The sequence below is a fragment of the Leopardus geoffroyi genome, chromosome D2 (genome assembly GCF_018350155.1).
Source record: "Leopardus geoffroyi isolate Oge1 chromosome D2, O.geoffroyi_Oge1_pat1.0, whole genome shotgun sequence".
NCBI classification, from domain to species: Eukaryota; Metazoa; Chordata; class Mammalia; order Carnivora; family Felidae; genus Leopardus; species Leopardus geoffroyi.
In genome coordinates this window covers 69,348,182-69,357,364 of record NC_059334.1, presented here as the reverse complement: position 1 = coordinate 69,357,364, position 9,183 = coordinate 69,348,182, and the positions used below count along the sequence as shown (strand labels likewise).

The following is a 9,183-nucleotide window of genomic DNA, read 5'->3' as shown; positions in this document are numbered from 1 at the left end:
TTCATAGAACATTGCATCATAAGAATTTGTCATGTTCCCAGACAGAATGCATAGTTTTCAATTTTGTCAGCAGCATAATGTTCCACAAAGTGGATGTCACCACAAATTTCTGCACCATTTCCCCAGTGGTGGACATTTAAGTTCCTTCCAGGTTGCTTGTTATTGTAACTATGGCAATGGGCATCTTTCCCCATGTGATTTTTTTTTTTCTGTTCTTTGGGCTCTTAGGAAATATGCAATCCATTGGATAATAAGACAGAATTGGATAATAAATGGAAATGAAGATGGATCCAATGAAGGAGACTGACAAGCAGCGGTCATGAGTTGGGGGAGGGTGGTCTGAGAGTACAGAACCCCAGAAGCTGAGTTATGACACGTTCCATGGACGGAGTGGTTATTTGTGTTAAACACCACTGAGAGGGGAACAGAACAAAGACAGAGAATTGACAGTTGAGAGTTTCAGGTTCTGCAGTAAGCACCAGGGTAAGCAACCATGAGCTTGGGCAGCCAAAGTTCCTACTGTCTGGAACAGCCTGTCTTCTAGGAGACACGTGGTCCATAACCATGAAGTAAAGTGTTTAACTGTAACATGAGACAATTGTGGTGATGGAAAGGAACATAGTTCTCTAAGTATATTTAAAAAAAAAAAAAGAATCTGGCTTTCACTTGTAATGCAAAGAATTTGATAGACAAAGGAGACAGTAAAAAACAAAGGCCCTGCAGAGGTAGAGAGTGTGACACACGGGAGAACTGAAGATCAAGGAGCCTGGAGCCAGACAGAGAGGAGACCATACTAGGTGCGACTGAGGAGTAGGTGGGGGCCAGATTGCATGTAGCCTCACCTACCATATTGAGACCCTTACCCTAGGGAAAGACATGATCAGATGTGTATTTTGAAAAACTGACTGGTTACAGCATGGAAAGAGAATGAAAGGTGGGCTCAGGACACTGCAGTATTTCAGTAGCAGTCATAGAAGATTCTACATAAAGTTAGTGGACACAGAAATTGCCATATATATCTCTCAAAATATTTTCTATGAAGACTAAATCTGAGGCTACTGGTCATTTAACAATATTGTAATGATCATGTAATTGGTGTTACTGGGAAGCATGTAAGCCCTGTGTGTAGAGTGATTTCTTCATGGAAAACATGCTACATACACACAAAAGATTCTTCCTGTCTTCTCAAACTCTGAAGCAACCATCATAGCTCTTTACGAGCTGTTTGCAGCATGTTGATTTGAAGACAGTATTTTTTCTGCCTGTAAGTTTCCATTTAAGTTCCAGAATTTGATAACCCAAATCTGATGCAAACTTTCTCAATTACAGTTTGCTAACCGCAAGGAAATGGTCAGGCTGAAACAGTGATGAGGAATGTTGAGGATGTTCTGCAGGAGATTGATAGAGACTCTTAACAACTTTGACTTCTCAGTTTTCCTTTAACTTAATATTTCGCCTTATATTCAGCAAGAAAAAATCAACGGAAATATTAGGACTTGAGGTGGGATGATAGTCCAAACTCTTATCTGTAGCAAATAATTCAAATAGACTTAAATGAAAAAGGGGATTCGTTGCTAGACAACAGAAAAGTCCCTCAGCAAGCAGGCTTGCCTTTCAGGTGGATTCAGGAGTGTAAACAGTGTCATCCAAACTCAGGCATTCTCCCTCCTCTCAACTCCGTCCTCAGGTGCTTTTGCCATGTGGTCTTCCCTAGATGTGCCAACCTTGGGCCATGCCAGTTTAGCAACCCTAGCAGAAAGAGGACTTCTTCCCAAGAACTATACTCAAGTCCCAGCTGAGGTTATAAACTCATTCGTGAACCAGTAATCAAGGCCAGAGATGAGTGAAGGGCTCCTACACCAGGCCAACTGCCCGGGAGCCAGGAGTGGTATCTTTTCCACCAAAACCTCAGGGCCTGTCTTTGGAAGGGGATGTTTCCCAAATAAAAACAGATAAACTGGGCCTGCAGAAAAGATAGACAAATGTTCGTGGCAGGAGATGGTGAAGTTTAACTTAATACTTTCTACAGAATCTTAGATGAAGATTTATGATCAGCAAGCATGGGCTTGAAAGGTGTTCTATGTGCTCCTCATATTTTCTCTTAAGGGAATTCATTCATTCATTCATTCATTCATTCATTCATTCATTCCTACCCTACTTTTTCTCCAGAAAGGATTGCAAAGAGCTTACAAGGGTTCCTTCCACATGCAAAGTAGTATGAATTAAAGATTGTGCAAAAGAAGAAAAATGAAGGTAAGAGAAAAAAGTGTTTTGATGATACACAAATGTCCTAGGCAAGCTATTGATCTAGCTGTGGCTCTTTGGAAGTCTAAGAAGGAAGATTTGTCCATTATCCTGTTCACACAGATCATGATTTTAAAGCAATCCCCACACTCTTCACCATTCCTGGTAACCAGATCAGCCAGGAATTTTTCTTGTAAGATGTGATGACCAGACTCACAAGCAAACAGCACAGAGAGCAGTGGCCCATTTCACAGTGCTAACTCTGCACAAAAACTTCTCATACAATTATGCTCCTTCTCAAGCATAATTCAGTCAAAGCAATTCTGAAGGGACCATTTCTTTTCAAATAATTAGATTTTTTTCAGGGGCGCCTGGGTGGCTCAGTCAGTTAAGTGACCAACTTCAGCTCAGGTCATGATCTCTCAGTTCATGGGTTCGAGCCCCACAGCAGGCTCCATGCTGACAGCTCAGAGCCTGGAGCCTGCTTCGCTCCTGTGTCTTCCCCTCTCTCTGCCCCTCCCCCATGCGTTCTCTGTCTCTGTCTCTCAAAAAGAAATAAAATGTTTTAAAATTGTTTAAATAAATAAATAGGGTTTTTTTCAATGATAGAGTTGTACTAAAGAGGAATTTGACAATTGTCCTTGAGATGATGAGACATAGGTTCAGAGTACTAGTACTAATAATAGAAGTACAGTGGGAGTAGGTGCTAATAACAATATAATTAGTAACAATTGTGCCAGGTGTGACATATTTGTATGTATGGATTATCTCACTGATTCCTCAAAAGAATGCCAGAAAGTCAGGGTACTGTTATCATTGCAATGATGTTTTCTGTTATGCAAATTTGAAATAGAAAGGAAGAATGACTATATGCCCCAAATCTGAAATAATGCCCTTTACATGCATCCCTGTGGGAAAATTAGTTCTGAATCATGCAAATTTTGAAATGTGAGAAATATTCTGGAATTCATCCCTGGTATGAAATGCTATAGGCCTATAATTCTCACATCACAGCTACGAACACTTAGATTTAGTGAAGTCCAACAGCTGTCCAATTAACGAAAGGCTGAGCAGAGATTTGAACCCAGCATTCTAAAATGCCTCCTTCAGGGTTGGTGTTCTGGGGGAGACTACTGATCACATTCCCTTTTATAAACCCAGAATGTCCTAACACTCATTACATAAAAAATTATTTTTTTCATTTTTTTTAATGTTTATTTTTGAGAGAGAGAGACAGAGCATGAGCAGGGGAGAGGCAGAGAGAGAGACACACACACACAGAATCCGAAGCCGGCTCCAGGCTCTGAGCTGTCAGCACAGAGCACAATGCCAGACTCAAACCCACAAACTATGAGATCACAACCTGAGCTGAAGTTGGACACGCAACTGACTGAGCCACTCGGGGTGCCCCCAAATGATTTTTTTTGACAGGATCATTAAGCCAGTTGCATTGAAATACATGTGGCATTTTCTTAGAAATATACATTTCACACATGGTGACAAATAGAACATGGAATGCCTACTACATTCCCATAAAAAACTCTGTACACAGTCATGCTCCCTTGCTTTTCAAAATTACCTCCAAAGAGCAGAGAAGACGTACCCACTGGACTCTACTCAGATGGGAAAAATGAGGATAGGATCTTGTCACCACCAATCATCTTTGCCCAATGGACAATGATGAAAGGGAGCTAGATACTCCCCTACCTCTGAGTTGTCACTGAAAGGAAAGCCAAACCTTTCGTTCTGGAGTCTTCCAGAACAGATAGAAAGTCTATATGTGTTGAGACTTGAGTAAAAGAAAAGAAAATCTTATGAGACCTAAAACCAGTGAGTGCTAATTTAGGTCACAGAGCAGGGGCCATTCTTAGCCTCTCATTCTAATGTTTTCCTTCATTGCTCATCTTAAAAACCAAAATCAGGCCCAAGACAGAGAAAGGAGTGACCTCTGATTTCAGCCAGGGCCTAAAGCTGTGTTGTTTTTACTCTGCTGATGGGAGAGTGGAGTGTTTGTTTAGAGTCTCCAACCCTGGGTGGTTGGTGTTTTTGTTGTTTTTGTTTGTTTGTTTTTTAGTAACCTCTACAGAAGAAACACCTAAGTCTGAAAAGGGAAATTTATTCCTTCACTGGCCACCACATTAGCTGAAACAGCATCTCTCTGCTCACCACTCGATGTCAGTTAAGCGGGAAGGCCATTACACTGTGGTTTGCTGTTGGTGTTTTGTTCTCTTTGCATGCCTGTGTGACCAGCTCAGTCATTTTGACTCAATATATTTCTGCTGCTAAAGCCATTCTTGCTCTGGCAAGTTTGCTGCTACCCAGCAAGAGAACAAATTGAAGGTAATGGAAGAGATGAGAAATAATCATACCCTTGACATTCCAGCTTTTGTCTGACTTTTCTTGGTAATTTATTTGGCTGAGCATTTTGTGGCTGGTCAGAAGTAAAATTATGTCCCAGGTTCTTTTCATCCATCTTCAGGAACATCTGAAGGAAAGCCTTAGTCTTTACTTTGTTCGAGAAGTGATTTTGCTATCCTGATGTATCATGGCCTTGCAAGGCAATTAGTTTAGATAAAGTAAGGTTTGCTCAAAGTTTGAATAGAAAAGGATAGGGGAATTGATTAATTGTTCCAGGAGTATCTCTGCAGCCAAATAAATATTATGGTCATTTAAAAGCAACAGGCTTGCACCCAGTTTCTCATTCCTGTTGGAGCCTTGCCCAGTAAACTGCTTTAATTAATGACTGATCTCTACTTTCCAAATGGTTTCATGTCTTTGAAATATCCTAAGTCCAACTGCTGAATTTTATGGTTCAAGACAGAAAAGGGAAACAACTCACCCCTTTAAAACAAATCCTTACCCAGAATCACAGGGGAGCATATATAGAGCATCACAATTTTTTAAGCAAAGACACATCAGAGAAGAATGGTGGAGACTGCATTTTGTGGAAGATAGGATAATATGGTTCTAAGTTCAATGAAGTTTTGGCCAGATTGATCTGGGTCCAAGTCCCCGTTCTACATTTAATGTTTGACATTGAACAAGCTACTTTCACAGCTATCTGTAAGATGTTCGCCACTATTTCCACTGTTTTTTATGGTAATATCTGGCATACAATAACTGCTCAATGAACAATAGCTGTTGTTATCATATCTACTATCATTTTATTTTTTTTTCAACGTTTATTTATTTTTGGGACAGAGAGAGACAGAGCATGAACGGGGGAGGGGCAGAGAGAGAGGGAGACACAGAATCGGAAACAGGCTCCAGGCTCTGAGCCATCAGCCCCGAGCCTGACGCGGGGCTTGAACTCACGGACCGCGAGATCGTGACCTGGCTGAAGTCCGACGCTTAACCGACTGCGCCACCCAGGCGCCCCGATATCATTTTATATATAAAATGTGACTGACTGAAGACACAATGAAAAATTCCCACGTGACCGTAGGTAACATTCGTTCTTTTAATGAGAAGGCATTACTCTGATTATCCCATACACCTCCTGTGTCTGGAATATAGAATCTCTGCAATGCACTGCTTGTCTCCTAACACCCCCAAAGAGCAGGCATAGAAATGGAAACCTGCTCGGTTGGTTTATCTGGTACTGTACTTCCTTCCTGCTCCCTAGAAAATTATTGACCAATATAAGAACTTGTCATGCGATCATACATATAAGAAAACTGTGGCTAGTTACTAGATTTCTCTGGAATTCCCCGATTATTCAATGCAACCCGTCTCAAGACCACTGCATTCTTCTTTCCCCATGCAGACTCTTCCCTTGGAATTGTGGTTGAGATGCTGCCATATGTTCATTTTGTTTAAACTGGGAGGCAATGGGTTGGATCCTTAGCCCCATAATTCTCGGGAGTAGCCATGGTGCTGAAACATAATGATGACTACTGGCTAGCACTGTAAATGATCTGTTGTATGATTATGTCTGTCTGTGTCATTTGTATGATCTGTCCAACCAAGCTTTGGAATGGGAGGGAGGTGACTAATGGGTAGCCCTATTTTCTGATGGATCACATGAACTTAGGTGGACCTTTGCTTTTGTGGAGACTGTTTTTCTATCTCAAAGGTAGAGGTGATGATAGTAACTTCTGTCCGTGACCTGTCACCATGACCCTGAAGTAATCACAGATGTCTTCATCTCCTCAAAAATCAGTTGCGTGGTTCTAGCCATTACTGCCTTTCTTAGTAGTTTTCAAATTCAAATGGCCACTCCATGACATTTTTGGATGAGTTTTCAGATGTTTCTATGGTTGTCAATAAATGCATGTTCAGTTGAGTTGAAACAAAATATTATAACTCATCAGGACTCCACTTGCTCTCACACATTATCTTCGATCTACTTCATTTCTTGAGAGTCATTTTTAGTCCATGAGCATTTCTTCTCCTCCTGGCATTCTTTTCCATTAAGTACTGAAAAGATGGGGCACCTGGGTGGCTCAGTTGGTTAAGCATCTGACTTCAGCTCAGGTCATGATCTTGCGATTCACAAGTTCTAGCTCCACGTCAGGGTCTGTGCTGACTGCTCAGAGCCTGGAGCCTGCTTCGGATTCTGTGTCTCCCTCTCTCTCTCTGCCCCTACCCTACTCATGCTATGTTTCTCTCTCTCTCTCTCTCTCTCTCTCTCTCTCTCTCTCTCTCAAAAATAAATAAAAACATTAAAAAAAATTTTTAAGTACTGAAAAGATGACTTTGTGCCACGATGAAAGATAGCGCTGATTGCTATAGTAATTTCTGTTCATTTCTTTAACTTTGCCAATTAATTTTTAGCTCCCAGAGAATATTTTCTAGATAACATTAGGTGGTCCTGGCAGGTATGCTGAAAGCTAAAAACTTCCATGACCTAAAATGTCTTTGAAGATTTTACTTAATGGTGTTTTCTTTTTCTTCTTTTTTCTTTTTTTCTTCACAGCCTAAGATAGAGTAATGAAAGTTTATATTTTCATGCTATTTTTTGTATCTCTTACCTTAAGACAGCTTGAAAACACTCCATGATCATTATTTTTAAAGCTCACAGTCTTTACAATCAAGCAGACTTAGTGTGAAATCTCAGCTCTGCCATTTTCTTTCTTTGATTGACTAACTGACTCAACCTCTCAAGAACCAATAATTCCTGGTTTGGCCACTCTGGAAAACAGTATGGAGGTTCCTCAAGAAGTTAAAAATAGAACTACCTTATGACCCAGCCGTTACACTACTATATATTTGCACAAAGGATACAAAAATACAGATTTGAAGGGGTACATGCACCCCGATGTTTATAGCAGCATTATCAACAATAGCCAAACTATGGAGAGAGCCTAAATTTGCATTGACTGATGAATGGATAAAGAAGATGTGGTATTTTTTGTGTGTATATATATATATATATATATATATGTATATATATATATATATACACACACACACCCATACCTAGATTAGTTTTAGTTCTCAAAAGTCCATATATATGATACATAATGGATAATAATATATTCATAATATACATATAATATAGGTATATATAATAATATATACATTATATATAACGGAATATAATTCAGTCATCAAAAAGAATGAAATCTTGCCATTTGCAATGACATGGATGGAGTTAGAGTGTGTCATGCTAAGAAAAATAAGTCAGTCAGAGAAAGACAAATACCATATGGTTTCACTCATATGTGGAATTTAAGAAACAAAACAAATGAACATATGGGATGGGGGAAATATTATGATGAGCACTGGGTATCGTGTATAAGTGATGAATCACTGAATTCTACTTCTGAAACCAATGTTGGTCTGTACGTTGACTAAGTAGAATTTAAATAACAATTTTTTAAAGTACTAATAATTCCTTCAACTAAGAGCTGTCCTCAAAAATAAATAAAGCACCAGATATAAAATGCACAGTACCTTGTAAGTGATCAACTTACAGTTTCTTGAAAAACTTTTCTTGGTAAATGTTGAAGGTATTTGACTCAATTGATATCTGTAGCTTTTAAGAGGTTGCTTAGAACATGAAATTAAATGATTGCATTTTTTAGGATCAGACTTTCTTAATTCTCTAATTTTATTTTAGGAAAAATTTGTTTTACTTTTCAGGGAATAGGCACTTTAGAAAGCTTTCATATCTTTAACAGTCATTCTGAAAACTTTGTATTGAATTTCCCTGAAAACATACATGTGTTTAAAATTTGAAAAGAAGGGGAGAATATTTGGCAATAGTGTGTTTAGAGATTTGATCAAAACCCCAAATATTTTGAAACCTAATGCAACCCATACCTAGATTATTTTTACTTCTCAAAAGTCCAGTAATTTAATCTCTTAATCAAGCCTCTTGAAGTTTCCATTTCTAACTAAATGAAATGATAATAAATAATGAGCCAAAAAAATAAAGTGCACCCATTTAAGGGGCAAATGTGGGAAATTTGATGGGAAATGAATGTGAGTTTAAATAAAATGAAAATATCATTTCTCTCCCTTGATTTTCAGCTCCAAGTAAATGAGGGACTGAGTAGGAGCCAGCCTAAGTTCCTTGGATTGAGTTCTTCAATGTGGAGTTCTTCATCCATGGCAAGTAGACTACATTTGTTCAGGGATAAAGGGAGACTTGGGGAATTTAAAGTCTGTTAACCTGACCATGACTGCCTATGCTGGCATAAACTCTCCTCCCAGAGACTGCTCTATTTTATTTCATGCTACCATTATTTCTTCTTTACATGGTCTGAAAAAATGTAATCTGAATAATGTGTGGAGTAATTGATTTGCCTGATTGAGTCAGCTAGCAGTGATGATGGAAAAGTGTATTGTGTGTCAGTCCCTGGTCAGGTAAGACATAATCCCCATCCTGAAGAAAACTGCAATGTTGCAGGGTGACAAGCAATATTTTAATAGGGAGTGCACAACAAAGCACAGCAATTAAACAATGGCTGTTATGAGATAATGGAGCGGCTC

At 39.2% G+C, this 9,183-nt stretch overlaps 1 long non-coding RNA gene across 1 annotated transcript; it reads left to right on the top strand.

The window, feature by feature from the left end:
• The first annotated feature begins 226 nt into the window (after positions 1-226).
• LOC123577531 lies at positions 227-8,807 on the top strand. The gene is made up of 4 exons (XR_006701901.1): positions 227-483; positions 1,330-1,501; positions 2,170-2,253; positions 8,722-8,807. It is a non-coding gene; the product is annotated as an uncharacterized LOC123577531 (long non-coding RNA).
• Positions 8,808-9,183: the final 376 nt, after the last annotated feature.